The sequence below is a fragment of the Gopherus evgoodei genome, chromosome 7 (assembly GCF_007399415.2).
Source record: "Gopherus evgoodei ecotype Sinaloan lineage chromosome 7, rGopEvg1_v1.p, whole genome shotgun sequence".
Lineage (NCBI taxonomy): Eukaryota > Metazoa > Chordata > Testudines > Testudinidae > Gopherus > Gopherus evgoodei.
In genome coordinates, this window is record NC_044328.1 from 56117996 (window position 1) to 56133502 (window position 15507).

The 15507-nt window shown below is 42.8% G+C and overlaps 1 long non-coding RNA gene across 5 annotated transcripts in view; it reads right to left on the reverse strand.

The window, feature by feature from the left end:
* Nucleotides 1-15507, reverse strand: part of LOC115655259 — a 386865-nt gene that overhangs the window by 42175 nt on the left and 329183 nt on the right. For 2 of the 5 annotated variants that reach the window (XR_004001351.1, XR_004001353.1), the window contains exons 1-3: nt 5757-5980; nt 5330-5449; nt 4538-4686 (exon numbers count right to left, since the gene is read on the reverse strand). The exons of 2 other annotated variants lie outside the window; for them this stretch is intronic. This is a non-coding gene — a long non-coding RNA (uncharacterized LOC115655259). Of the gene's footprint in view, nt 1-91; nt 127-4537; nt 4687-5329; nt 5450-5756; nt 5981-15507 lie in introns of those variants that run through there. One more of the 5 variants, XR_004001355.1, reaches the window with a different exon arrangement.

Consider the following 15507-nt stretch of genomic DNA (forward strand, 5'->3'; position numbering starts at 1 on the left):
TTATTGGCAGACATAGGAGGAGGGAAAATGTGGGCTGTGGGGACTAAGAGAGAGAAGATGAAGACAGAGTGGAAAAAATAATGCCCCTCACCTTAGCTCCAGTGCTTTGAACCCACAAGCTCTTCCAGAGCCACAGAGAGAAAGAACCTTTGAAAGTAATGGTCTTGAAATTTAATTTCCTCCCAGCTATTTAAAGATGGTTAAAAATAGAAAGGGAATGAACACAAGGAAGCAACTGTCATTCAGAATAAAACTAACTAACTAAATACTAGATAAGAGCTTTGTAAAGAGGTTACTCACACAGGGCCTAATCTGAACTGACTGAAGTCTATGGGAGTCTTGCCACTGATTTCAACGGGTTTTGGATTAGGCCACCCTCTGCCCCTTTCTGCCTTTGTAACTGCACTTTGGATTCTCCATCTCAGTTCCTTCTTCCATAGGGCAGTCCTTCCTTTATGCAGAAGGAGGTCTAAAGCTTTACACCTGCTTCCACCCAGCATACTGCTCCAACTGAGCTACAATCCTCTAGACTTCAAGAATAAATCAGATTCAGAGCAGCCATTGCCCTAAAATGTTTTCCCCTTTAAAACACTCCAGTCCTAGTAAGGGATCCCTAGGAGAGTAAAGAGCTAGGATGAAATGGATAGTACTATACCCTCTACATCTCTCTCTCCTGATTTATAGACAAAGGAAGAGGAATAGTGGAGGAAAGGGAAAGGAAAGAAAAGGGTTACAACAAGTAGAGATAATAGAAGTCACATTATATGATAGTCTCTTAAGTACTGGCATTTTTAGAATTAAAACAGAGGTACCAGTAGGACAAGAGGGGAGGAGCTGACAGCACAGGAGTGGAGCTCAATAGAGGAAAGCAAGGCCTGAATGAGTTCTGAGAAGGGATTTGGAGGAGAAAAGAGGGCTATTGTTCTAAGATGGGAAGCAGGGTGGAAAGGGGGATGAAGGTGAAGGAGAGAGGATGAGACAAAGGGAGTCAAAAAGTGAGAAGAGTAGGTAAACTGTAGAAGGTGTGAGATGAAGCTCTAGGTGAGGCAGATTCTTAAAAGAGGGGACAGTTACTTTGAAGAACATTATACAGAAAGAGATAGAAAGTAGTGAAGGGACTAGAAAGGAAGCACAGAAAGATAATTTCAGCTATTGAGGGTTAGACTGAAAAGGGGAGACGGAAGTGTCCAAGTGGGGAGAGGAGACATCATAGTCTAAGGCACCAGGAGAACCTGGTGGGAGTTGTACATTTGGGGAATGTAACAGGGCAGTGTTTCTAAAGCAACTGAAGTTGGTTCCAGTTCCAACACAGTGAATTCCACAACTAAATCTTCTAAAGGAGCATCCAACTAAATCCACTAGGCAAGAGGCGCAGATTAAGCTGCTACACATAGCCTGTCAACCTCTATCTTGTATTACCTATCATATCCTTGGAATTCAAAGCAACTTCCAAGGTCAAGTTTGGCTTTAAATATCTCACCCCACACCAGGGTGAAATCCGGGCCTCATTGAAGTCAATGGCAGTTCTGCCACTGCAATGGGGTCAGGATTCCATCCTTAGTGCACAGTTGCCAGATTTCACATTCAGGTTTATAGTCCTGACTACTTGATATTCATTTATGAGGTAGTTTATAATCTTTCTTCTGTCCCTACAGCTTACGCAAATCCATGCATTCCTGCATTAACAGAATTTTCATTCCTCTGTTATGTCAGAAGTAAAATTGCCTTTTGAGAGAGAGAGAGGGAGATATCTTTCTGATGTGGGTGTCTTATCTTCTCTAGAGATTCTTTTGTCTCCCTGTATTATTTGCACATGATGTGAGTTGAGCTAACCTGGCACCATCAGCGATTCTGGTTTAGTCTTTTCAGTCACATTTCTCTGCAGGAAATCCATTCCCAGGTCCATGCATTCTTCAATTCATAAAGCTTTGTTAGTTTATAAGCCACTCTTGAAGATTTGTGCCATAAGAGACATTTCCACTCCTCTTCATCAGCTCGTGGACTCACCCAAATGCAAGAGACAAACCTCAGGCAGTGTTCTTTTAGTAAATGTCAAGTTGCATTTGAGATGCTGACGAGAAGATTGACATCAGGATATGCTAGCAGGAGAGCATGAATCAATTGTCCTTTTATTGTAACAATAGAAGACAGTTTCAGTGGAATTTGGAGACATTTAAGTCAGGAACAAGAGCTTTAAGAGCACATTATTGCTGATGTCATCTGAGCATTAGGACTGTGAAAATGAAATAGACTCAGAGACTCTAAGGCCAGAAGGGACCATCATGACCATCTAGTCCTTCACATTGCGGGCAACAGAAGATAACCCACCCACTCCTGTAATAGGCCCATAACATTTGACTGAGTTACTGAAGTTCTCAAAACATGATTTAAAAACTTCAAATTACAGAGAATCCACCATTTACACTAGTTTAAATCTGCAAATGACTTGTGCTCCATGCTGCAGAGGAAGGCAACCTCTCCACCCCACAGCATCATTGCCAATCTGACCCATGGGAAAAAACAAATGACAACAGGCCTTCAAATTAGCACTGAAACAGGTGACCTACAGTTTAAAAGATTCATGGTATACACAGATCACATCTCTTTTAGACTCCAAAGCCAGACCAAGAGCAATAGAATAAAAATGGTTGCCTTATTTTTATGTGTTTGAATTTAAGGGCAAATATAAAGACACACAAATGTAAAATCTGAGAAATACTTGCCAGTTTCACACAACTCTTGGCACTACCTCAGCTCAGGAATGATTTTTAAAAATCCTGGTGGCAAAGTTATGCTCTGACTGCATTGTAATAACAGCCATATTAATCTAAATTGATTGTTTGAAGCCAGTTTTTAAGACAGCAGTTTTCTGCAGAGTAGGAGGAGCTTGTAGATGGGAAGGAATATTGCAAAGTTTAAATGATTGCAACAGGTGCAAGTCAGTAGAAAAATCAAGCCCAGTAACTATAATGCTAGCTTCTGGATATATGGGGACCCACAGTGCCAATGATAGCAGAAATTAGCTTTTCTGATGCAGACACCTGCCCACTAGACCAGGAGGTAGGCATCTTGTTGTACATAAACTACTGAACAGCCAACAGAAGGTAATTGGTCACTGCTGAAGCTAGTTGAATAGCATTAATCAAGGGCTTGATCTAAAGTCACTGAAGTCACTGGAGTCTTTTCCTTGACTTTAGTGGATTTAAGACCAGATTCCAAATAATGTAGGTCCCATTCCTACAACTCAGTCCTTGCAGGGGCCTGCCTATGTCGATCCACTTGCAAGAGTAGCAGCTAATCTGGGAAATTTCAAAACACATTCCTTAATATTTTTACTCATGATTTAGCCAGTCTTATGTAGCTGGGGAATTACTGTGTGAATATTTACACAAATAGGAAGGTTCCAAAATACGTATTCACAAATCCTTCCCCAAATCCTCCCAGCTCTAACCCCTAGTTAACTAGCTCATTTGAAACATTGATACTAAAGAGAGATAAGAAAGGTGACTAGCCACTTTAGAGCCTCCTGCTCTGGCATCTTGCTTTGTTTTGGAAAGAAGCCTTTTGAAAATGGGACCTCAAGTCCTTGTTGCCTTTTCTCAGAATAAACTTCAAATCATCTTGGGAGTTCTGTGGCCACAAAGACCTAGTGGCCCTCACGTCAGGTTCCTGAAATTTTCAAAGAGATCATCCTGCCTAAGCAAAGAGGTCTGAGAAACTTTGAGACATTTTTATACATGCAAGTCTTGAAAAATATTTTCATTAATATGAGTAATATGTAAATATGTTATCAATTTCTTCTTTATGGCAAAATCTGCTAACCATATTAGCATATGGGCTAAATGGTTGCTGTATGAATCTTTTTATAGCGAAATATAGATGCTGGAGATGGGAGCATACTTTTCCCAACAGAGATAGACTCAGACTGTTGAGGGCAGATAGAGATATGAATTCAGACTTCCCCAGAGTTCAGGAGTGTTCAGATTTGGTGTTCTACATCAGCTCCCTTACAGAGGGAGATCTGAGCCACAAACTTGTATCTGGATTAAGATTTGAACTTCCCAGAGTTGAGGGATTAGATATTCTAATCCAATATTCTGGTTGATTTCTACTGATCAAAACAATACATGGATAATTATATACAGCACCCAGCCACCATTTTTATTACTTGTAGGGAGAATTCTACAGATTCCATTTACAATAGTCACCACAAGCTTCCTAGGGTAGAAAACAATGAGTTAAATAACTGGAAGTTTGCTTCACTTTAAATAACTTTTCCAAATCTGGTATGCTTACCCAAATGTTTTCTCTTTTACCTCTTTTGGTCTATGTCATTAGGGCAAAGTGTCACAAATACTGAGAAAATAGCTTTGACATCAAATCAGAAGAAATACTTCCTGTCTGTCATATGGACTGAGTTATCTAGATGGTTTCTGCACTGTTTTACCCTGGTCCAGTTTGGTGTTTAAGAAGTCTATAACATTTTAACCAACTAAGATATTGTTGGTGAATACCAATGGTGCTTGGTTGACAATACCTGGAGATTGAAGTCTTCCATTTCTTTACAGGAGAAGCACAGAATGGACTCCAGGCATGAAACCTTCCCCACTGTCCTCTAGGACCACTGTATCTACCAAGTAGTCACTCATCTTTCTTTGCTTTCAATCCTTGATATATCTGCCAAGACTGCCAACAAGATTTCCAATTAGCATAGATTATTGCAATGGAATTTTAAAACTTTAAGTGTTTCATAGTATTCTGCAGGCTAAGAGAAGTGGTCAATGTTATTGTTAGCAGTCAGCCGACGTGCCCTTTCTCTATTGCCGTGCAGGCTGCTTTCCCACAAGTTGTTCTTAAATTCCATAACTTGTTTTGTGCCATCTAAGTAACCAATCACTTACACTTCTCTCCTTGCTCCTGAACAACTCACAGCCCCCTCTCAATCAGCAAACCTAAGAACGTCAATTAATACCTTTGTCTCAGTCTCCAAATGAGATGTCCGAATGCTTTCTTCAAAGCCTCAGTTCACCTTTTTCTCTTGTTATTTTTAACCACAGGTTCAGTGACAATTGTCTCATCCCCCCTGCATCTTGAATACACCTAGCCACATTCTCCTTGCACAGTTCTTAACAAATTAATCATTGCCCTGTCCTATTGGCACAAGTGACTGTCAACATAGCAGATGGTGTCTAGCCCTTACAAAGCTCTGTCTCCGACTCTGCCCTCCAGCAGCGTGAAACAGGGTGCATGTTGGGTGGTTTTTTAAACCTGCCTCATTTTTTCACTTCAGGATAACAGACTGTTGTCACAGTCCCAGGACATCACTCACCTTGACACCAGGATGACAATAAACCTTAGCTAACAGAAGCACGCAAGTGAACAGAAGTTCATCAAGATTTTCCTCAATCCTCTTGCACAGTTCTTAGTAAAGCCCCACTGGACTCTCAACCTACAAACCAAAAATGCCCTTTCAGGAATCATTACACTATACAAAAAATGTAAAAGACTGTTGTCAGCCTATGACACTAAGCACCCCTCTATTCACATCCTACTGGCTATTTTAATGATCTTTATACAAAATATGCCCTGTGAGGTATAATTTGAAAGCTAATAACTCAATGATCATTAATAATCTTGCATCATGTATGTATGTGGTGGATACTAAGAATTATGGACCCCTATGTAAATTAAGCATGGTGGAATCAAACAATAGAAGCCCAATTTACATAAAAATCACATGGGGATGGGGAACTCACAGGAAGGGAAGAACAGAATGAGGTTCAATGAACTTTGGAAGATATAACCAAGGACAGAAGCTGTCACTGGCATCCATCACTAGACAAGACACAAGAGAACAGATCCCATGCAAGCTGAGAAAGATGGATCTTTCAACCAAGGAGTTGCGGTGCTGAAGTCTCTGGAGATGAAATAGGTGAAAAACCAGGGCAGGCAAATATCTTTCACTCAAGAAGAGAAGGGAAGCCAGCGCCCAGTACTTTGTGGAAGGTCCTGACTGAGGGAAAGATGGCCAAAGCTGGAAAGAAAAGTGATTGGTGAGAGAAACTATCTTGAACAAAGCCTGTATCTTGCTAGATTAAATTTTAGATCTTTAAAGCATGTTTTGTTTTATTTGACTTGTAACTCTTTGTATCTTCATTCCCTAGAACTCACTTAATCCGATGTACATTTTGTTCATTTTTTTTTCATTTTTACCACTAACCAATTCAGCGCTGCGTTTAAAGTGAAGTTAAGTTAATAACATATGGTGTGGTTTTGTGTTTTTAAAAGGAACAAACAAACCATATTATTTCTTTGAACTGCCCAGGAGAGGGCTGGGCATTGCAGAGCTCATGGTTTTGGCAAAATTCATGACTCAGTGTGTGTTGGGGTCACTATGCAAGTAGTAAGCAAGGCTGGTGGAAGCCAGCATGGGGCTGTAAACAGGTTGCTGGGGTGAGATCTGCTGAACCAGGGCTGTTTAGCACACAGACACTCAGAGTCTGCTAGCAGTCCGGGTTGGGAGCTACAACAGCAAAGCCACGTTAGACACCCAAGGTTACAGAGCAGGTGGTGACACAATCCTTCATTGGTCTGAATTGTACCTCAGAATTGACACATATGTTGGGAATCTAATGGTTATGCATTTGATTAGAATCTGAATCATAGAACTCAAACCCTACGTAATCCCCACCCTTATGGAACAAAGAAATACCATCCAATTTAAAAAAGCTCTGAGGAGATGACCCACCCTGCGTCAGAGAACTGCAGCATATCACACTGACCTCAGATGCCACAACCATAAAAAGGACTGTATTGGAAAACCCATAACCAGAACTTCAGCTCAGACTGCTGAATCAATGTCAGTGATAAAAACAATGTTACCCAGGAAAGAGTCTCCTGATAGAGCATGCATCAGCAAGATTTAGTTAGGGGTTGTTGCAAACCCAGTACTAACCTGTATAGTGTCAATGGGATACCTATTCAGTAACATCTCTGAGTATTCATGGAAGTCATATTACTCATTCATTACACGTACTTATTTATGAGCTTGCCTCAATAAATTAAGATGTGAGTACATCCCACCTGATATGCTCATCCAGCTATGGGGACACTGCTGATCTATAGGAGTCCTCGGACATGTCCATCACCAAGTTCAGTTGTCTTCCTAGCAGCTCTATTAGTTCTTCTATCGAATGGGTCCCCTCTAACTCTGTGAACCAGAGAAACATCAAAACCCAGGTAGACTCATATTTAAGACCTGTTAGCTGTTGTAATGACTGTGGGCTTCTTCTGGTCATCTAACAGCACTCATACATTAGACTAACTTCTGTCTGGAACTTGAAAATGGGGAATACATACTCATTCTTCTGTACAGGCAGGCAAATCACTTCCTTGAAATAGTGGATAAAGTTGGTGCCTTAGTCCATTTTTTTGGGAAGCATCCCAATCTTTCTCTCCTCCCCACCCAATTGAAGCACTAGAATTAAGCAATATGTGTAACCGCACTGACCTAATTATGTAGATGTTACACAACACCACTAGCTTTTATGAAATCATTGCACATGCCAGATTACCTTGCATATGACAATAATCAGGTTCAGGTATTTTATATGTATTGTTGTGTATGATGCCATTTCCTGGAAGGATTGTGGGTGGAAAGCAGTATTTTCCATGAACAATTTCAACTGAAATGAAACATTTTTCCACTTTAAAATCACTGAAGTTTTCCAGTACTTTTCTGAAAAGTTAGAAAATAAACGGAAAAAAAGATCATTTTGACAAAAAGAACATTTTTCAATTGATTTCCCCCTCCCCAAACAAAAAAGACCAGCTCTAATTATGGATAAACATTGAAATACTTCAATTTCAATGTTTTGTTTGTTTGTTTGAAATTCAGCTTAGATTCTATTTATCAGTCTTTGGTTTGGAGGATCTGAGTCTATCAGTGTTAGTTTGGATAAAAAATTTGTTTTGGAGAGAAAATTTAAATCTGTATACTCTTTACCTATGTGTAATCTGAGATATTTTTCCCAATTATAATAAATCTTTCAGTTCATTTGACTCGGAATGATTCAGTATATTTCACTTCTGTATGCAGCTTCATTTAACAGTTTATGCAGTCTTAATCACACAGCTTAGCAGATGTGCTGCATTTGTTATTATGACTAATTGACACTCCTGAGATATTTACTGGTTTATTTTAAAGGTGTCATTATGTCAAGAATTAAATAAAACAGGAAGACAGGGACCAGTAATATCCAAACTCTGGTTCCATAGTGCGTTCATTTCAGTTTAATATTTAATTAAACACATTTGGGACTAGTCCAAGATTAGAAGGGCCCTGTAATAGCATGGAAGTCACCATGGTGCACCTCCAGTGGTACGGTGTGGCACTGCTGGTGAGCTTCTGGCTCAGTTTCCTCTCACCCAGGGTATAAATGAGTCCAAGCAGGCCTTTCTAGTATCTTCAGCATCTCATTTAACAGGAAAGGGCAAAACAAAGATGTAAAAGAGCCCTTTAGTTCAGTTTACTCCACCAGAAACTCTGCACCTACGGTTAATCAGTCCAATGTCTTGCCCTCCTAGCCCCTCTGAGCACTCTTAGACCAAATTATCTTCCTGGAGCTTGGGCCTCTGCCAGGCATTCAGCCAGCTGCCAGTCTTTTCCTGACAGTGTGTTGGTCTTTGCTGTGCCAGTCCCTAGTAGCTGCCCAGGAAGTCCCATAACCAGTTCATTCCCCTGAGCTGCTCTGGTCTCTTGCCTAGGAGCACTTTCTCTCTGGCCTGATCCTGCCAGGGAAACACCATGGGGAGCAGCTTCCTATCCAACTCCCCTGAGAAATCTCTCTCTTCACGTACTTCATCTCTTCTGGGACTTCCCTGACTGACTCCTCATAAGCTCTTATTAGGCCAGGAGCTCCTTACCTAATTAACTGCCACCCAGTTACTTAGGCACTTAACTATTCACAGGTGGATCTAGATGGGCCAAGGAGACTGAGCCAATCATAAATAGGCTGGGTGCCTGACTTCCTGAAGTCCCTATGATGGGCCTCCCTACATAATTGTATGTCTGTGCCCTTGCAAAAGCTACAAGATGTTTCAACTTTATGACGTTCAGGGGGTTCCTGCAGTCACATGGTATCTACATTCGGCCTCCGTGTTCACCCAGTCGTGTTATACAAGGGATAAATTTGGTTTCAGATTTGCAAGTGCCTAAGGCTAGGCACATTTGAATTTCAGCATGAATATAAATCACATCTCATTCTGTTTTTAATTTGCTGCCTTAAGCACGTCAGTGATGCTTTCAAAGCCATGTGAGTGGTGTCATTTTCTTCTGATCCAGCTGCTTTTCCCCTGTAATCAAGGGCCTAAATGAACATATGGGAGCCCGATTCTGCTATCGCTTAGACTGATGCAAGTCAGGAGAAACTCCATTCAAGACTATAGAATTTTATTAGTGCAAGAGGAAAAAATTAGTCCATTGGGTCACATTTGGCAGTGTTCTACCAGAGTAAATCCTGAAATCAACTGAGTTACTGTTGATTTACACCAGCTTAACAGAGAGGCCTTCCTTATATGAATACTGGAGATGGATGAGCAATTATAAGATCCTCCTTATTTCTGGGCACACAAAACAGCTCACCATCAGAGCAATGAATCCACTTCATAGGTATGAGCTTAAATTCTCAAGTGGTCATCTAGCACCCACAATGCTGGATTTGATAGGTTGGTTTGGGAGGAATAATTTCAAGAGGCCCTTTTTTGATTTTCAACTGTAAGAAAAGGCTAAACATTTCTCAGTGCACATCAGGCCAAGATGAAATCATCCAGGAACTGATGACAAGGTAAAGCTGTGCAAGAGAAAAAGTGCGGGTAAGTAAATGCAGTTTCCACTGTTCATTACAGGTTTTAATCCAAACTTCAAAAATACTTTAGACTGTGATTGATTAAAAAGCTCCCCCTTTACAAGAGATTTCTAGTCCTTCCTCCTGCTTAGGCCAGAAATATTAATGCTGGATCATTTCATTTGTGCTGGTGTATCTTCCAGGGAAGTCAAAAGTGGCATGATCTGTGTCCTGACTGTGCCTAGATACTATAGTAGCTGTTTCTCTGTAAATACCTCTGTTAGGTATTGTCATGAAGAAATGTCATCATAAAAACCTTGCATGCAATATTTTAGCATTTCTGCTTATGTACCCTGCTGGAACTAGGGTCTATGCAAGTGCATGTAAATACAGCATTGCCAAACCTAAGTGTTCAAAATCATGAGTTAAGCCCCTCACAATAAGATTGGCTCAAAAATCATGCTCTCTTGATCCCCAAGGCATGGGAGAGTGAATAAGGAAGAGCAGGGAACTGGTGGAGCTTCAGCTCAGCCCTCAAAGTGCTGGCTACCAGTGCTCCACTGGCACAAGGTTGAGAGGGGCAGGGTAATAGTTTGTTAGTAGAGGCCAGAAGCAAATTTCTACTCACTATCAAAAGAAGGGAGGAGGGAGGAAATTGTACTCCTCTGTGCCACAGTTCTTTCTGTAGGATGCTTGGGAAGCAGCAGCAGTGCTGCAATATGCCGCTCCTTAATATAGCCGTGACATTGGGTTGAAATCTGTGCCTTGCTCCCCAGACCTCACAGCCATTGACTAATCTAGCAAGGTTTTATTTTTGCAGCATCTGCTCACCCAGGATGAGAACATCTCTTTTTTTAAAAAATGAAACAAAATAAAGCCAAGTGTTGCTACTCTGTGTTTTAACGTTTCTTTAAACTTGTGTCAGAGGGCGGAGCTGGTGGCTCAATGGCATCACAACATGCTGACAGACAGGAGTCCCCTAGCTTCAGAAGAGACTTCATGAATATTGGAAGCTTTTCAGAAGTGTGTTGTTCAAAGCTGGTTGGAAAGTGGGTGGGTTTCTGTGGAAAATTTTAACTTTATGCTCAAAAACACACACAATAACTTTTATCTGAAAACCTAAGGTTTTTGGCCAAAATGTTTTCAGGTTTTCGATTTTTCCCCACAAAGTCAAAGTTTTCCATGGAGAGCAGACAGACACTTTCAGAAAAATATAGTTTAGCTGAAAACTCAAATTTTCTACCAAACAGTTTTGATGGAAATTTTTTGACCAGCCCTATTGCTGGCATCAGCCTGCCAGCAGCCTCTGGCACAGTGATTCGTGAAGCCAGGATGAGGGTATATCATGGCCTGGAAAGACCCTAATCATTTTCCAAACCAGGACTTAGGAACAGCGAAAGTGTGTCTGATTACATTTTTTCACACTGGATCCCTGCAGCATGGCCTGGCATGAATTAGCTGACATGCTTTTTATTTTCACCCTTCAAAAGAGTGCTGGCCTCAGCTCTTCATCCCTCCTTTTCTTACCAAGTCAGGCCCAGTGCTTGTAGCATCTTTCAACCTGAAAACAATCTGGTATATTTGTAAGCTATGGGTCTGATCATGCAAACACAATATTATTTATTATTTTTATTACCATATAGCCTTAGAGCTCTAGGCATGGACCAAGACCCTATTGTGTTAGGTGCTGTATAAACAAAACCAAAAAAATCCCAGTTCCCGACCCAAAGATCTTGAAATCCATGTGACTAGTCCCATCACACCCAATGGGGCTACCCACCTGAGTGAAATGACTCACCTTTGTGTTTGCAGTATTGGACATTATATATCTCCAGCCATTGCCTGTGAAGCGGTAAGTGGCAGACATTAAAACTTCATTACAGTGGGGCAGGTGCTATATTTTAGCCAGGGACAATTAGGCACAGCTCACCACTGATAAAGGGTACCACAGGGTCTGTTCGTACTATCTTTGCAGAGGAGAAAGGAAATGACCTCCATTTTTGAATGTTTAAATTTTGTATACTTTTATTTTAATTTTGAACCGGGCAGCAAACAGAAAGGGTTGGAGTAATTTTATGCGACATCTCTTATTGGGCTAGAGCCTCAAGTGATGACCAGCATATTTCCATGGAAGTTGATACCAATTTTTATCAGCTGAAGGACTGACTGGATCTCTCTAACAGGGATTCCTGGACACCATTTTCCCCACGGGGAAACTGGATTAGTTTACAAATGTAAGGCATTTTGATGGAGATTTTTGTAACCCATAAATGCACACTGATTTTACAAGAGCAGCAAAGAGTCCTGTGGCACCTTATAGACTAACAGATGTTTTGAAGCATGAGCTTTCGTGGGTGAATACCCACTTCATCGGATGCACGTAGTGGAAATCTCCAGGGGCAGATATATATATGCAAGCAAGAAGCAGGCTAGAGATAACGAGGTTAGTTCAGTCAGGGAGGATGAGGCCCTCTTCTAGCAGCTGAGTTGTGAAAACCAAGGGAGGAGAAACTGGTTTTGTAGTTGGCAAGCCATTCACAGTCTTTGTTTAATCCTGAGCTGATGGTGTCAAATTTGCAGATGAACTGAAGCTCAGCAGTTTCTCTTTGGAGTCTGGTCTTGAAGTTTTTTTGCTGCAGGATAGCCACCTTAAGATCTTCTATGGTGTGGCCAGGGAGGTTGAAGTGTTCTCCTACAGGTTTTTGTATATTGCTTTTCCTAATATCTGATTTGTGTCCATTTATCCTTTTCCGTAGAGACTGTCCAGTTTGGCTGATGTACATAGTAGAGGGGCATTACTGGCATATGATGGTGTATATTACATTGGTGGACGTTCAGGTGAATGAACCGGTGATGGTGTGGCTGATCTGGTTAGGTCCTGTGATGGTGTCGCTGGTGTAGATATGTGGGCAGAGTTGGCATAGAGGTTTGTTGCATGGATTGGTTCCTGAGCTAGAGTTACTATGGTGCAGTGTGCAGTTACTGGTGAGAATATGCTTCAGGTTGGCAGGTTGTCTGTCGGTGAGCACTGGCTTGCCATCCAAAGCCTGTGAGAATGCGGGATCTTTGTTCAGGATGGGTTGTAGATTCATGATGATGCATTGGAGGGGTTTTAGCTGGGGACTGTATGTGATGGCCAGTGGAGTCCTAATGGTTCCTTTCTTGGGTTTGTCTTGCAGTAGGAGGCTTCTGGGTACATGTCTGGCCTGTTGATCTGTTTCCTTATTTCCTTGTGCGGGTATTGTAGTTCTGAGAATGCTTGGTGGAGATTTTGTAGGTGTTAGTCTCTGTCTGAGGGGTTAGAGCAGATGCAGTTGTACCTCAGTGCTTGGCTGTAAACAGTGGATCATGTGGTGTGCCCGGGATGGAAACTGGAGGCATGAAGGTAGGCATAGCGGTTGGTAGGTTTTCAGTATAGGGTGGTGTTATTGTGACCATCACTTATTTGCACTGTAGTGTCTAGGAAGTGGACCTCCCGTGTAGATTGGTCCAAGATGAGGTTGATGGTGGGGTGGAAGCTGTTGAAGTCGTGGTGGAATTTTTCCAGAGAGTCTCCTTCCCATGGGTCCAGAGGATGAAGATGTCATCAATGTAGCATAGGTAGAGAAGAGGTATGAGTGGATGAGAGTTGAGGAAATGTTGTTCCAGGTCAGCCATAAAAATGTTGGCATATTGTGGGGCCATGTAGGTGCCCATAGCAGTGCCACTGATCTGGAGGTATATATTGTCATCAAATTTGAAATAGTTGTGTGTGAGGATAAAGGCACAGAGCTCAGCAACCAATTGTGCTGTAGCATCATCAGGGATATTGTTCCTGACAGCTTGTATTCCATCTGTGTGTGAGATATTTGTGTAGAGAGCCTCTACACCCATGATGGCTAGGATGGTGTTTTCTGGAAGGTCACCAATGCATTGTAGTTTCCTCAGGAAATCAGTGGTGTCACGGAGATAGCTGGGAGTGCTGGTGGCATAGGATCTGAGTAGAGAGTCCACATATCCAAACAGTCCTTCAGTGAGAGTGCCAATGCCTGAGATGATGGGGCGTCCAGGATTTCCGGGTTTGTGGATCTTGGGTAGTAGATAGAATAACCCCGGTCAGGGCTCTAAGGGTATGTTGATTTGTTCCGATGTTAGTGTAGGGAGTGTCCTGAGTAGATGGTGCAGTTTCTTAGTGTATTCCTCAGTGGGATCTGAGGGAAGTGGCCTGTAGAATTTGATATTGGAGAGTTGTCTGGCGGCCTCCTTTTGGTAGTCAGACCTGTTCATGATGACAACAGTACCTCCTTTATCAGCCGCTTTGATTATAATGTCAGGGTGGTTTCTGAGGCTGTGGATGGCATTGCATTCTGCATGACTTTGGTTATGAGGCAAGCAATGTTGTTTTTCCACAATTTCTGCCTGTGCACGTCAACAGAAGCATTCTATGTATATGTCCAGACCAGGGCCGGCTTTAGGCCAATTTGCCCGATTCCCCCGAATCGGGCCCCGCCCCTGAAGGAGGCCCCGCGCTCGCTGTCTCCCGGAAGCAAAGTTCTGCATCTCCCGGAAGCAGCAGCTGTTGCTGCTAGGCAACAAGAGACGCTGGCCAGCAGAAGGCTGAGGCAGAGGCAGCCGCTGGGTATTGCAGGTCGGGAGGGGGGAGAAGGCACACGTGCTTGCAGCCTTCCTCCCGTCCCCTCCCCTCCCCCCAGCAGTCACCTGGAGCCTGGAGGAGACGCCGAGGGAGCTTCTGGTCCGGTGGGAGACACAGGAATCTCTGCAGTGGACCTCACTCACCTGAACAGCTGCTGGGGCTCCCAACGGTGAGTGTCTGACCCTGTCATTCCCTGTAGGTTTGTAATGTTGGGTTGGTGTTGTGGTTTTCGTGGTATTGCTGTTTGAGGGTGAGTTTGTGCCTGCCTGTGTCTGTTTCAGAACTAAAGTTGCGATCATGTCATGTAACACAGGAAAAAAGCCCCCAGCCGGTACTTAGCGCTGTGAACTCCAGGTGAGAGAGAGAGGGAGGTTTGGAGGAGGAAATCAAATACATCAAGAGGGGAGAATGTGAAAGGTCTGCAACATGGCACGGCAGGCTGAGACTTTTATCTCCCCCCCATCTCCCTGCAGAAGGGGAAACTGAGGCACAGCGTGATCTGATTCCCTTTCCAAATTATTTTGCAAAGGAGGGAACTGGGGCTCCTATCCAAACCAGTTCCCTTCCCATCAACTTTGCTTTCCCTGCTGCAAGACCACTGTAGGGGTTGAATATTTCCATTAAATTATGGCTCCTTCATTTGCCCTGCAACAATAAAATAGACTGGCTGGGGGGGGGGAGAATAGCCCCCCCCAAGCTGTGTGGATATTAAGTTTTTTTTGGGGGTGGGGGGCATGATAATATTCTAGATCAATCAAACGCCCAGCTCAGCTTTCTAGCCATCCAGCAGCTCTAGGGCAGGGAAGGAAGGTGCTCTTGGTGCAAAGTGGTCGCAAAACAGGGGTGAATTTAGCGAGGGGTTGAGGGGTCCGCTTGAAATCCCACCCGATGCAGCCACACAGAATCACTGGCAGCGCTGGGAGAGGCCAGGAGTGGAAGCAGGTGGCCTGGGGGTGGGGAGACATTGCCCTCAGTTCTGGACTCTGGAATGGACTAGGCTGAGTGGTGGGTTCAGTCTAGTTTTCCAGC